Here is a 16,251-nt window from a genome sequence, read left to right as displayed (position 1 = left end):
AATAAAAAAACCGTACCGTATACGCGCACACGCAGCGGTGCCTATGCTATAATATTATAACTATATACCTACTAGCTCCGTGTGCGCGTACCAGCAATATAATTATTAACAGTGTGTGTGTGTACATGCACTGCGCCGATGACGCGCTTGGAGGTGGTACCGCCGGTGGAGGTTAAACAACGCGGTCGGTTTTGGACGGGCCGCGTACAAGGCTCCCGTACCGCGGCAACTGGCACGGCCGCCGCCCACGACACTCGGCCGCGCGTCCAGAGTACCTCCAGAGCCCGTCTCTGCGGTGTGCCGTGTGGTCGCCGTATTTAAAAATTCCGAAAAACATATATTATTCACTACGGTCCACGAGCGGATGGCCCCGCCGGAAATTCAGGGATTTCCCGGTAGGTCATCGGCAATAATGATACAATATTAACGGGTCCGCCCGCAATCCGAGGACGCTTAAAATCGAGATTTTCCCGGTAGGCTATCGTCAATAATATATTAACTGGCCCGCCCACGGTCCGGCGGCCCGAGACGTTATATTATTAAAACCATTTATTTTTAATTTAATCATTAAACGTACAATATATCATACTAGCCGGTATGGCAAACCTTCTAGTAATCAGAACGTCGGGGCCTTTGTGGTATTAGAATAATTAGATACTAAAAAAATATAGAACGCTCGGACAGCGCTCGGCCCTTTTAGACGTTTAAAATCCGAGCCGAGGGCCCCTTGGGCGTCAGGCCAATCCAGGGTCTGAATATCAGGGGGCCCCTATTAGGTGACGAAATAGGATTTTGTCTTTTATAGTTTGCGCTAATAATCCTCCATTATAGGTACTTATAATGTAATATGTATATCTTAGGGTCAAGCAAAACGTTTATATTTTTCAATATTGGTCTTGTCTTATTATCAATCTTCACCTTGAATGGTCAACAAAATTGGCTAACCTTTCAAAATTTTACTATATTTTTGTCTGTAAAATTATGAAATTCTGAAATATATTAAACAAAAGCATTATCCATACACATGACCGGTCTTTTGAACGGGCTCGGCATCTAACATAAATGACAAATAAATTAACTTATGATATTTTTCACAGAATTTGTAATAATAAAAATAATAAAATACATTTTTGATCAACAATGCTTTTAAAACCGTGACAAAACGCAGGTTTTTGTTATTTTCAGAGAGTATTGTAGATATATACGTATTGATAAAAAGGTAATGTGAAATTTTTGTAAAATATAAATTTTTTTAGATAAACGTGAAATTTTGATTTCAATTATGAGTGACCGTATGCTATAATATAGAAAATATACAGAAAATAAAATAAAATACTTTCAGTAGGTTTTAAAATATGTATAACAAACATGTTTAGTCATGAAATTTATCGTTTCAAAAATGTTATTTAAGTACATGTTATAATATTATTTTCGAATATTGGTAATATTTTCAAAACGTTCACATAATTGGCACGCTTTGATGAAAAATTATTAACATTTTTTAATTATAAAATTGAATTTCTAAAAATCTTTATGACATATTCAAACACATTGAAAACATGTCTGACGACTATTATTTCAAAAAAAAAATCCGGTTTTGATAAAAGAGATGTTTTAGAATTATTATAATATTTTATTTTATATTAGCTGTAAACTTTATTGTAATTTAATTGTTTTTTAAAAATGTTGTAATTTTATTTACTGACTCGAGTAGATATACAAACTATAATCGTTTGCTTTATACAAAAAAAAATTATCTTGAATGTATCTAATATGCAAAAAACTAGTTTTTTTTTGTTCCACTCCAAGTACCTAATCATTGATTAAATAGGTAAGTACATTCAAGTACAGGGTTTTATTTTTTTTTTACTAGTCTGGTTCAGATTAGCAGCTTTTCTGGTTTATGTAATTTCCAGATCTAAGTGTGTTACAACTCATGTGCGACAGAAAGGTGACATTTAAAGTGAAAGGAAACCGCGTTATAAAATTGCAGCGAAACCACTATAATGTGTGATGTATATGGAATTTAGTATAGGTATAGGTATGTGTGTTGAGCATTGAATATAAAGATGATGAAATTTGAAAAAACGGATGTAGCCGAAACGAATGAAATGAAGATGGATGTGTTCAGTGTGACAGCCCTTGTATATTTTCTTATATTACACGTTTTTCATGTGTAATAATGCCCGCCTTCTGAGACTTATTGCCATCCACATATTTCATATAAAGAAAGCTCAAAAAAAAAAAATGTTCTACAATAATATTATATTATATTTTGTATTCATAAAAATATACGAACTAAGACTTCTTTGTTTTATTTTGAAACAATAAAGCTACAAAAAGTTAACAAAATAAATACATTTTTTACAATGATACATTTAACGAGTAGGTATGCGAAATTCAAATTAAATTTCGTTGTTGGACTAAAAAACATTATCTGGAAAAAACTTTTTTTGGTCATAACACGTTTTATGCATTGTTTCTAAATGATATTATTATTATAGATCCATCATAATATAAAATAACTAGTAGGCACTTTTCATACATAAAATATATATGTATATATACAAATTTTTGATTAATTTTGTTATCTATACAACTATATAAAGAGAAAAAATTAATTAAAAATTATAAGAGAGATTTAATGGTATATTCTCAGTTAATACGGACCGGATTATATTAACTGCATGGTAAATAATAATTATTTTCAAAGAATACTTCCATGAAATGGAAAAAACACATCATTGTAAAATCAATTTTTCCGCAACGCCAGATCGGAATAATTTGTATTTAAACGACAAAAACCAAAAAAATACTTATGTATATTATAATCAAACTCATATACAATATGATGTAAACTTTTTTCGATAGAGTTGGTTCTGATTACAACAAAACAAGCGAGAAAATTAATAGATATATTTTTTTAATTTTAATTATTATTTCAATTTTTATTAAACAGAGACATAAATTGAGTTGTAACTTGTACATAATATGAAAACATGTTAAAATTAATTATAGTTATTGTTTTCAGTTTTGACTTTTTTGGCAAACGTTTTTATTTTTATTATATTTAAAAATATTTATTAAAATAACTCTATATTTGTGTACTTGCCTATTTTCTCCTTTTGACCACCAATCTGTAAATTAAGATACAAAAAAAAAAAGTCATTATAAAATATACTTTTTTTTTTCTTTGTGTTGTACCTCCAAAACAAACATTAATCTGGTTAAATTTTTTGAAAAGCCTTGCTCAAAACAACAATTTCCGTTTTCTTCATCCACTTAGTCTCTGCGCTACGATACAAGTTACAACTACAGAAATTACAAAACCACCAAAGTCCAAAAATTAAAAAATAAATAAATCCTTTAGCGCCATTTTAGGTTAGGGTTGACCCCCCGGGGAAATCACACGCGACTTTTCTAACAAAATTCTACAGCTATAATAATATAGGTTTTGATTTTTTGATATTTTCATACAACATCTCAGATTTGTATTTTTTTTTCTTCTTTTATCTCCTGCCGAGTGCCGGGAGTACTAATATACATTAGTGTTGTTTTAATATTATTATTTTTTAATCACCGCAGGGCACAGCCGAATCGTGCGGTCCACATAGAGTCTAATGGGGGCAATACAAAGATAACGAAAACAATATAACACCTTAGAAATTCCACCGGAGATGTTCGCCTATTGTTTTTACCACGTCGTAGTCGTCTGTTATTTTTTTGTTTAATAAAAAAAAATATATATATATATATATATTATATTCCGCCTTCGGTGTTGTAATATTCTTTCGGTTTTCTGAAGAGGAGGAGGGGACTTAGAACATTATAATAATAATAATACATTATAGCCGGTGTAGTAGGTCTACAATTTCCAAGTTGCACAGACACAGTGTCGCTGTGACGCAGATTGTTAAAATATATATCCATATCCGAAACGTTTTTAACAGCTTTGCCGCTTCAAAAACCAAAACGGTATTAGCTGTTTTACTATATTATAACATGTGGTTTTATAAATATATATATTATGTATATGTATATATTTTTGACCCAACACACGATACACCTTGACCGATTACGGTGGCGCGACCAGAAGATTAAGGAGGTTTTTTACCATTAACCCCTCCAGAATTTCCATTTTGTTTTCGTGTGTATCAGAATAAAACGTTCGTCTTACATATTATTATTATATTCTACCGCTATAATACATCATCTCGAGAGGCATATAATCTTATATGCCACCTATAAACGTCGGTCGTTTAATTTATTATTTTTCTTATATGGAAATCGTACGCTATCGGTTATAACGTTATCAGTTAGTATTATCAGCCGTTATCAATCGTTATCATCGTGTTATCATTTTGTTATCATTTAATTTTTTAACAAATTTTATTACCGCTTCGGACCCCACAACTTGGGGGGAGTGGGGACTGATACAAATTAAATTTTTTCTGTAAAAAATCATTACTGAACATTTTTACATTTACTAAACTTTTTTAAAACATTAAAATTGAACCGCTTTCACAGTTAATGTTGAAAAGTACGTCCTTTCCCTTCAAAATCGAAAAATCGAAAAGAACACACTCAAAATGTATACAACATGGTTTACCTTAAATATCGCAAAAATTGTCTAAACATATCCAAAATTGTTTTACTATAATTTTTTAACTCTTGAAAAAATTTATTATTAAAATCAAATTTCTTAATAAAATAATAATTCAAAAAATTGTTTTAAAACAACTCAGGACGAAAAATTAGATGAAATTCACAAAATTCGAAATATTCCAATTTTATTTTATTTTTAATGATTTTCTCATTCAGTTTTAATTTTAAAAACTTGGATACTTTTGATGTACGCAGTCAAAAATCAAGAATTACCATCAACGTTTTCCCCTAAAAAGATATGGAAACTGTTGTTAATTAATTATCTTGTTTAGATTTAAGGTCTAAATATTGGACTGAATGTATTATAATATGATATATAATATTGTGTATATAGGTTAGGTTAGGTTAAAAATGTGTATTCAAGCTTTTTTTTTTGTAAAAAGTTCCTAAAAAAACGAAAAAGGAAACTATTTTCAAGTACAACTAAAATATTCTACACTTTCAAATATTAGCTACACAAAAGTTTAATCACATGTTTCCATCGTGAGACAATTATTTAAGTACTTAGGAGTTAATATTCAAATATTTGTGCTATTAATATTTGATTTCCTGCCAAAATACGATTATAAAATATTTTGACAATATTAAAAAAAATATTTTAACAACGATTATACATTTTTGTATTTTTTAATTACATTTTAGCTGTTTACAAATGTATACTTTACAGTGATTTTTATTGATATAATTAATTCTTTTATCACCTTTCTTATATTTACTTGTATATATATATATATATATATATATATATTATTGGGAATAATACAGTTTTAATTACAATGATTGTTAGCCAAAAGTTACTTATTATGTTTTTATATTATATATTAGGTATATATTTTACTTGTATCATCTACACCAGACAATCTGTTATCAATTATCTGGCGTCAAGGCGTTTTATTGAAATTATTTCAGAATTGAAAAAAACAGGGGTTTAAACAAAACGACACTGGCCTAAGTGAGCTAAGTTTTTTTTCGGTACTTATACATAAAAAACTACTGCCATTGATTTATTTATTTAATTTTTTTTTGTCGACTGAATTATTACTTGATCACTTTAACCAATTAAAAATTTACTTAAGTCATTTAGCCCTATATAAATGAAATGACTCAGACGGTTAGGTCACGGGTTGGGTTTGTGTACGTTTGGAGAGGACAGTTTTATTGAACTTAATAATAGGTACCTATACTCGCGTTGACGAATATAAATGCGTTGTAACTTGTATATAATAAAAAAAAAATGGGCCAACCGACGCACAGTTTAAATTACCATAATCTCTTAACAATGCTTAATTGGACATAACCGTCCAACGAACTACCGAGCCTAAGCACAATATATTAAACAAGGCAATGGCATTAGATTGTCCCATACGAGTGTCCGTAGGACACTGTTGTGGTCCTTAACAGGTTTTTTTTTAAACAAAATTTTTGCTTTCCGTATCAATCATATTATCATTATTACGATGGAACAAAAACGCGTTTTATCGAATGTGATTTTCTTAATACGGTTTACTCGGTGCAAGTACAGTCGAGCCGCCTGAAAAGTATATAGGTACCCAAGTACAATGCCAAGCAGGACCCTATGATGTCGTGCTTAGGCAACGGGTCGACCGAGGATTGTGCCAGAGTGGAAACGGCCTACAAACGCTGTGTCACAACAACAGGAACCGTCCGTATAAAAACTGTCGGTATGTACACTAGATATACTTAGAATATAATAATAATAATAATAATATGTACGTAAATCAGGCGGTTAGCAGTTTTTTGTTTTTTTTTTTTAAAGCAAATTATTTATAAAAAAAAATTAGCCAATCCGCAAAAATATGCATGAACAATTACCTACGAGGGCAACAAATGAAAAAAAAGTACAGAAACGGAACTTTTTGCGTTACAAAGGGTTTTTCTTAAATTAAAAAAAAAGTCTATTCTTTTATTTTTCTCTGTACCATTCGATTGAAATTATTTCGGTTGCCTCCGACTAATATTTACACAATAATTGAGAAATTACACTGTGCAAAACGATTTCGGAACAAAACCTATAATTTATACCTATATCTACATTTTTTTTTTAAAGATTTTTTTTCCCGCTAATTTAGCCTTAGAAACAATATTATAAGAGTATCACGGTTTTCTGTTGTGTTTAAACCCCGAAAATTCTACATTCTTAAGGAGACAAATATTTTGAATTCAACAAAACATTTACAACACAAAACTCTGTAAGAAGCAAATTTTAGAAAGTCATTCAAACTTGCAAAAACACATGGAAATTAAATAAAAAACGGCGAATCTCAACACCTTTAGAGGAGGTTTAAAAAATGCATAGACCAAGGAAAAATATTTCTCTTTTGTAATAAGAAAAGGGTAAAATTTGATCATACAGTGTTATTATATTATACTACTGTTCGGTTGGCCAATTCGAAAATATCAAAGCTCAAGTCGTTTATAATTTTGTTAAAAAAAAAATGCTTTAAAAATACATGTATTGAGACATTGGGGCCCAGATTTGGGGTCAGAGACTCTCTAGGGTCAAATGGCCAGAAACCCTCCTAGAACACTAGGGATTTAATATATAGAAGTTCGACGGCCGTCCTGCGGGTTTGCTGATCCAGGATATTCCTTTAGAAGAGCACAGGAGATCCCTTTGTTATTCCTCTCCTCCCATTCGGGTATCTCGTGGGCAAGTCTAAACCTATTCCCTGTACGGTTTCTAGGAATAATGTCGGGTCCCTTGCTCATAGAAAAAACTCAACAGAAACTAGCCTATCCGGAAAATTCTTTGAACAACATTAGAATATTTTGCCAAATAATCCTCGAAAAACTAATCCAATAATGGAGGGGGCTTAATTATTATGTATAGCGTCCAATGTCCATGAATTTATTGTAATTCACTCAAGGCAAAGAAGTATGATTTAAGACACCCAAGCTAAAATATACCTATTGTAAAAAAAACTGGGTTTTTTTGTTCAAAACAGCTACTCCCTACATATATAGGTATATACAGAATAGGCCGGTTCTATATTTTACACTTGGTTCGGTTCGTTTTTTTTTTATAGACATTTAGATACCAAACAATTTAATTAACCATTTTGCTTCTATAATATAATAATATATAGGCTTTATTCTTGGACGCCTAGGTTTTTTTTTCTTCTTTAAATTACTATATGTATATCGTAATTACCCATTAAAATCGCCTTACGCGTTACATTTAAAGTACCTAATCTCGCGTCTAGTACTATTATTATAGTTATTATAATATATAAATATACACACACATACACGTCTATACATGTAATATAAATTAATTATAAAAGCAGCCCGCAGTGCGTATCGATGTGCAATGTCTTCATATGCCAATTACAGTGTCTATAATGATAGGGTGGGCACTGTGTTATTATTGTTATTACATTAAATTCACAAAGCAACAAAATTACCATGATCGCGCCGCCTCACCGTTGTCTACTGAATTGATGATATTATACATTTTAATATATATATATATATATATATATATATATATATATATATACATGTACGTACACCTGTAGAGATGGCGTGGTGGTCTTGGAATACCCTCAAATTATATATGATCTATGATGTCTCGCACTCTGTTGGTATAAGCAAATTTTTTTTTAACCGTCAATCCTTTTTGAAAGAAAAAAAAATGTTATTAATAGGTACAGAAAAATGTATCAAAATGCAGGTTTGAAATTTCATGATCACAAAATAGAATGCGAAAGTTAGCGAGTTGTCCGACAAGTGTTGAACATTTTCTTTTTGGAAATTTACCGAAAATTGAGAAAAATAAATTACATACATTGTAGTATAAATAAAAATCGTCCAAAACAATTAATATAGTCAAGTAATAGATAGTATATAGTATATTACAACTTGTCTTTTTTTTTTTTTTATATTCTCATAATCTGTGTGTTACTCTATTATTGTTATAGTTGCTGAACCATTATAGTTTGTTTTTTTTTTTAGTTTTCTGTTTTTTATAATTGTTGTTGACTTGTTCAAATTTTGATTACCCGCATGTATCAAATGAATGAATAAATTATCGTTTCGAGTACACGTTACAAAACGATTACTTCGTGGAACAGACGGAATACCTACAAGTACTACTCATAACCGGTTACAATAAATATTTAATATGCTACTTACTAGAAAATTACAAGATGAATCATTTATACATCTTACATTGCTCGCAATTCACATGCAATTGGCCGACCGATATTGACCTATAGGGAACAATAATAATATTATGTAACTGGAAACAAACTGGGACGTTTTATGTTTGGCTATATATACATTTTATTTTTTTTTCTTCATCTTTCATTATATTTCCAGAATAGGTTGCGTGCATTATTGTGTTCGTAGGCAGGCGGGTATAATATCAAATACCTATTCTGAAGTCATGGCATTTTGGGAGAACACTTTGTTAATAATATAGCTTACAGCTCTCGAAACGACCACGGACCGAACTACCCACTGTTTAATTTATAAGCGCATAATGTTTTACAACTGTAGCACTTGTACCACCACCACCACTATTATTATTATTATTATAGACATGCTATACATGGAAACCGTAAAGGGTATGTATAAATTTTCCATGTGCCCTTATCCGGTATACCGTACCCGTACTTGACATTTAGGCACCTCAATTTCATTTGAGCGCAAAGCGCACAATAGGAATAGGTATAGCTTTTTTACTCGTTTCTATTATATATATATATATAGGTTTTTCCCGGAGGTGTCTTAAGCGGATCGACTTTGCGGTTCTTTTATCGACTTTAATAAATGTCGTTGCGTTTAAAAGCTACACGAAGGTATAGCCAAAGTATGTACTGCCAAAAGCTAAAAAAATAAAGGCTAAAATTAAAAAATTTAAACATTTAAGGTTTATTCGTTATTATAATATTAGTATACAGAGATTATCAATTTGAGATATCTAAATAAATTACTTGTTTAGAGTATCTTTATTGTTATATGGCGTTAAAAAGTAATAACTCGATTAAGTTAGGAGAAAAATTTAAATATTTTATAATTATTTCTTTTTTAGTCAGAAAACTAATGTCTTACCCGTTGATTCTTATCTGGACAATATACATAAATTACTTCTGTCTTATCTAGATAACTTTTGAATTAATTATCTATAATTTATGTGATATAGGTAACTATATATGTTTAAATAAAAATAAAATTCGCAATAAGAAAATGTTTTATTTATTCAAACACTAAATGTAATGTTGTGGCAATAAAACATATTTTAAGTATTATGGAAACAAATATTGTTGTTTATATTAACTTTCAGGAAGTTTTAATTTATACTTCATATTTCTAGTTTTTTGTTTTGTACAAATTTCAGAAAGGTACATTTTTAGCTATGAATTGTGTGGTATAGAGATTGTTTTTTTTTTTAGTTATTGTCAGTGTAGATTTAATAGCAACAGTATATGGCTAATTTTGGAAAATGTATCTGCATTTTATATTGTGTTTATACTTTTATTTATTATCAAGGCATTTTCTATACATATTTTTTCCAATTAAGTTATCTCTAGATAAATCAAGTACCCATTTAATACCTACCTTTCACCTTTATCTGGATGACTTTTTTGCCATCCGAGCTTAACAATGCTTTCGAAATATATTGTATACAAAATATCGTTTATAATTAAAATACTGAGAATATATTTTATATAACACTTCCGTCCGAGAAATACGAGTATAAAATATTTAATTTTGTTCGCCAACCGGAGTTGACCTATTAAGTTAACAGGTAACACGATATTATACATTGGAAAGTTTAGAGTCACAAAAACAAGTATAACTTTTAACTTTACAACTCGTTAATTACCCGCTCAGCTATTTGGACTCTCTCGGGAAGTCTTTATCATCCGATACTATTACAATATACATATTGTAAAACAAGTGTTTTACTGTATTACAGAGAGAGAGAGAGAGAGAGAGAGAGAGCTTTAGTGTACCTACCGATACATGTGATATATTATTACCTATATTATGCAAATGCCTTAAGATTCTCGATTTCATTTTTGTTTTTTAGGTAACTCGATACCGGATTCGAACCTTATCATTCTATTTATTATATATTATTATTATTATTATATGAACGTACCCGGAATGTGGTCTTCTGCTATATTATATTAAATACACCCGTCCGTGTATTGTCGGTGTGTGTGCGGATACCGGACACTTGTACATATTTAAATTAAAATTCATTAGGAAAAGATAATACTTAACGGTAATACGTATAGTAATATTAATATTAAACACTATACTTACATATATATATATTGTATATAATACTTATTTTATCGCCCGGACAGCTGTATATCCATATTATAGGTGGTAATAGTAGGTAGTACCCGTGTTTATGCGCTGTCGGTACAATAATTATAATGTTAATGTATAGTTGTATAATTTGTATATATATATATGTATATACATATAGGTATGGAAAAAGATAAAAACACAATTATATATAATATAATATTTAATGCGTTTTCGCTTATTCGAAATAAAAATACAAAATAATAATTATAGATATATTATTATTATTTTGTGTTCGTTTTGAATTGAGCGTCCATTTTTTATTTTATTTTATTTTTTAAACGTTAATTTCCAAAAACGCATTAAAAGCATTTCCGTTGGCTGCGATTCGTATAAAAGCATTGGCAACAAGCCATCAACATTATATAGGTATATATATATATATGAAAGGTAATTAATAGGGTTTCTGCGGTCCCCGAAAAGTTTTATACCGCGAAAATCCCGCATTTAAGTCCGTTAATGGGCTTTATATCTAGAATAATGATCGGATCTACAATAGGTATATACACATATATATGTATAGAAATAGAAGGGCAATTAAAAACATTTTTATGTACGGTATACTCGTAACCTTTTAAAAGCTTTGTACAATTTAACGATGCACAGTTGTAACTATCTATTTTTTTCAGACTATATACATAATAATATAATATTAGGTATATATATATGTACCTAAACCGCAACACATTATAACTTTGAAATAATAGTACCTATAATATTATGTATACCTGTAATAATATAACAGCCCTGTTGTAAAATGCAAATAGATCAATTCGTAAAAAATACATTTACTTGAGTGTTTTTTTTTAATTTTTGTTTTTTGACATTTTGAAAACCGAATACGCCGAAGGTCGTTAAACAATATTATGATAGTTTACACTTTACAACCGACTGCGGCGACTAAAGAATTATTCGTGTAAACGACGGCCACGTTAAACTGTTGAAATGTAATTATTGTTATGCTTATCTTATTTTTAATTTCTTGATTTCTAAAAAAATCTAAACTGTAACTTTAAGAGCTTGTGAATAGGAAAACAAAATTCTACACAATAAACATGAGAGTATAGATATTAGCTTTAATACAAGATAATATTATACAGGTAGATCGGATTTCATACTCATGCGGTATAATAATTTGAATTTGAAATAAGTTATCTTATAAAGATTGGTTTACATAAATGATTCTGAGCTCGTTAGAAAGAGCTTGTCGAGAAGACACAACATATCAATTAAAACAATTAAAAACTTATTATTTAAGATTTTTTACAACTAAAATTTAGCTATTTATCCTATCCACTCGCAGATTTTCGAAACCGATGAATGGATTTTATTGTTTAGGATCTATTATTAATCAACTTGGCGAGTAGAAGAGCAGCGAAGAGTTCAAGAATTTTATCTGACATAGTTCGGTCACTATATGGAGCTTTAAAGTTGTATATCGTATATAAATAAAAAGTTCAAACAAATAATATATAAATATGTTTTAAATAATTCTCCAAACATTAAAACTCGAGAATGTTTACATGCCGACCTCGACTTGGCAAGCATTTTTTTTGTTGTAAATTTTGTATTTTATGTTTTACAATTTCTAATTATTTAAGTAATTTGTTATTGGTAATTTAATACGGTAATGTGGTCGGTGTGTTAAAAGAAGAAGCCGTCTCGAAGGAATATTGTCAATCGTGTCTTCTGTATAGAAATTCCTCGTTTATCTACCCTTAATACGGACCCACTAAAACAACAACAACAATAAGCATTCCGGTTAGTGGCGCCGACTTAAAAAAAAAAGTAGAAGAACTGGCAATAATTCAAACGGTCTCAATAATTGTCAGAATTCACCTTTGAAAATCCTATCCTAATTCCTACCAGTTTTTACTGAAAGCGGTGACCAATTAAGAGAAAGACAGAGAGAGAGAGAGAGAGATAGAGAAAGTACTATACTCTTTAAAGAAGACCCACACGGAATATCTTCAATATATTTTATTACATCAATCTAGTTTAATACCAACATCGATTAGCCTACTAAAAATATCCCATCTATTTAATGGGCTACATTGTACGCAGTTAATGTAAACTGCGTACAATGTACATAAAATATTTAAATTGTTTTACTCGCTTACAACTATTATACATAATAATATCATCATTCTTGTATTTTCTTCAAGTTTCAATGTTACCCACGCATACTACACTTGTCACTTAAACACAATAATAATAATTCAAATAACGTGAAACACTTTAGAGTGCACCGACCAATGTAGGTAAACTGGGCATTTTTTTTTCAAATAATAAATAGTTCCATATTTAAGAAGTATTTTAAATAGATTTTCCATAAAATCAATCAAATCATTTTTAATTTAATTTTCTTTAACTTTCACAATAGTATGAATTTGTATGCTGAGTTTTTGAATAGGTACAGTCATAAAGTTCTTTTGCATACAAATAGTTACACTTAACATTATTATAAAGATCTTAAATAAAAATAAAATTGTACTTATTCTAATTGGTTTTTGTAAAAAATGATTTTTCATGCTTATAAACTGTAAATGGGTTTGTATTTAATTTAAAAAAAATTGCTTTAATATTTAGTGCTCGAGTCTTTTGGCATTTGTCGCTATTATAGTCAATATAATACTAGATGCCTTACATCCGCTTGTAATTGTCTTTGAGCCAAAACTAGGATGTATTTATACTGTTTTATGTAAACATACAATTCGGGATGCAACTTTTTCAGCCAAAATAGACCTAAGCATTATCGGTCATGTTAGATTAAGCATAGGCGTCATCTGGGGAGGGGAACAAGGGGGTTAAAAAAAACATTACAACTACTAAGGATTGAAGTATAACAGATCTGAAAATCTCAAGACTGTTTTTGAAACTCTTTCTGAAATAGAAAGTGACAGAAGGCACGTCCATTCGTGGTCGTTGACTTATGTTAATATAAATTAATATATGTATATAATTCTTAATGATTTTGTTGACCTTTTTATCAGTTTTACAATTTAAAATTTAAAAAATATTTGATTTATTAACTATTATTTATTTACGCATTTTAAGTTTTCTACTGCCTACCCCTCCCCCCCCAGAATTTATTCCAAGTTACGCTACTGGGATTGAGTGTTATGTTCGTTTAATGTAGGTATTCATATATTATATTGGCACAAACAAGTAACCGATTTCACTGCTTCCTTTATTGCCATGAACTTCAGTCCAGACATAACTGTATAAACTTTATTGAGCAACGCTCCTTCGAGTTGATATATTTTATTAACCATTTCGGTTTTATTAACTCTTTGACAGTATCTTGTATGACGTGTCGAGTAGTGATATCCCTCTATAGTTCCTACAATCCATGTAACCCCTTTCTTATGAATAGGGCATAATATAATTGACAGAGCCCAAGCTTCAGGTATTTTTCTTCTTTCCATATCTTATTTATTAATTGTTCCATTTGTTTGGTAATCGTTTCCCCCTCCCCACGTTTAAGCAGTTCCGCAGTTAAGTTATCTTCTCCCGGGGCTTTTCCATTTTTAAGCATCTCAATAGCCAGTTGTATTTCCTCTTTTGTTGGGTTCATTCGTCATTATCTTTTTTAGTTCTCTCTGTTGAATTCCTGAAGCTAAACCGAAGTGACCGAAAAGGCCGAGTTATACTGGCTGAACATAAAGGTTTTCACACTATTATTTAAATATAATAACTGACCTGATATAATACAGCTGTTAATTAGGTCGTTTTGTAGAACTAAAAAGCTCATTTGTCACGCCGGCCGCCGATAGATCATTATAAAACAAAACAATAGGTACACAATAAAACCCAAAAACAATGTATAATATTATTGTAATTCGTACAAAATATAAAACCGTCGTGTGGTGCACGTTATTTTAGGTTTTTCGTTTTTACTTGAATGGACATTGATTTTGGTGTTTTGTGAACCGTAAAACCTGCAGATGTGCGACAAGCGTAGACAATATTTATGGTAAACGCCACAGTGTGACTCAACTCAACCGCAAAGTTTCTAAATACCCAATGACAAATACCATAAACAAGTCTCGCGTGAAAATCCCTATATAACAAGCCGGCATGCGTATTACAAGTACGGAATTCAAGTATGGAAATTCAAAATATCATTCAGGTTGGATATTTTTCTAAAAAAAACACTTATTTTACTCGGGTTCTCTCGATCAATAAGTGATGTAGTTTAGGTAGGGGGGCTGTTATGAAATGTTACAACATTTATTACAAAACAATTTCGAATCTAATTAGAATTGAAAATTAATAATCGATAAACCACAATTTTTGACTATTTCAACGACTTTTCATGCAAAATTATAATTTGTATAATATATAGCCAGTAGCTAGCAGTGACGGGAATTTGAAAATCCGGATTTTCACAAAAAACGCTATTTAAGCCACTTAAAACTGGTATGAATATTAAATACTATTACAATATAAAGCTGTGTACCTAAGTAAAATGTTACGATGGAAATTTAAAGAAAAACGCCTAACCTTGACTATATAAATTGCTCTCGGATTTCAATAAATCCGAAATCCATAAGCAGTATATCTTTTTTATTTGGTGTTGTGTTTTACATTTACATCGAAAATATTTGAATTAGGTACACAGCTTTTTATTGTAATAATATTTATACGATTTGTAAGTGGCTTAAATAGTATTTTTAGGATTCCCAACACTAATATAGCCACTAACTATATATTATAAAAATTGTACTTTGTATGAAAAGTCGTTAAAATAGTGTAAAATTGTGGTTTATACATTTCTAATTTTCATTATAATTAGATTTAAAATTGTTTTGTAATAAATGTTAACATTTCACAATTTATTGGTACGAATGTTTATTTATAATTTATTTGAAAATTTAGTATATAGGAATTTATTTTATAACAACTTAAGAAATTGGATGGTCCGTTTTTAATTCTGAAAAAATATTTGAGTCAATCTGCCTCATTTCTAGGTTATTGTGGGAATCTTTTTTTTTGTGTTTCGATTAAAATTGTGTTTAAATCCTAATTGAATTTCTTAAATTTCTAGCATTTTTAGTATTTCCACTATGGTTAAGTAAACAAAACATTCAAAAATCAACTTCCACAATAACCTGGCGAAAAGGTCGACGAGTTTAAATATTTTTAAAGAACTAAAATCCGACCATTCTTAGTAGGCTTACTTTTGTATGACTAAAGTGATTTCTTGAAAGAACAAAATGACTTTTACTGCAGAAAAAA

The 16,251-nt window shown here is 29.9% G+C and overlaps 1 protein-coding gene across 1 annotated transcript in view; it reads left to right on the top strand.

Annotated features, from left to right (window-relative positions):
• The first annotated feature begins 6,072 nt into the window (after positions 1–6,072).
• The window catches only part of LOC126837142 (ELAV-like protein 3), a 59,789-nt gene continuing 49,610 nt past the window's right edge, over positions 6,073–16,251 (top strand). The window contains exon 1 of the mRNA XM_050570962.1: positions 6,073–6,347. The gene's annotated coding sequence lies outside the window, so the exon portion shown is untranslated. The remainder of the gene's footprint in view (positions 6,348–16,251) is intronic.

The sequence above is a fragment of the Adelges cooleyi genome, unplaced genomic scaffold (genome assembly GCF_023614345.1).
Source record: "Adelges cooleyi isolate 19-005CV unplaced genomic scaffold, UGA_ACOO_1.1 ACOO_flye_CR_arks_rails_tigmint_CR_PRNA_247, whole genome shotgun sequence".
Classification (NCBI taxonomy): Eukaryota; Metazoa; Arthropoda; class Insecta; order Hemiptera; family Adelgidae; genus Adelges; species Adelges cooleyi.
The sequence above is the reverse complement of the archived record's forward strand: the minus strand, read 5'-3'. Positions and strand labels throughout refer to the sequence as shown.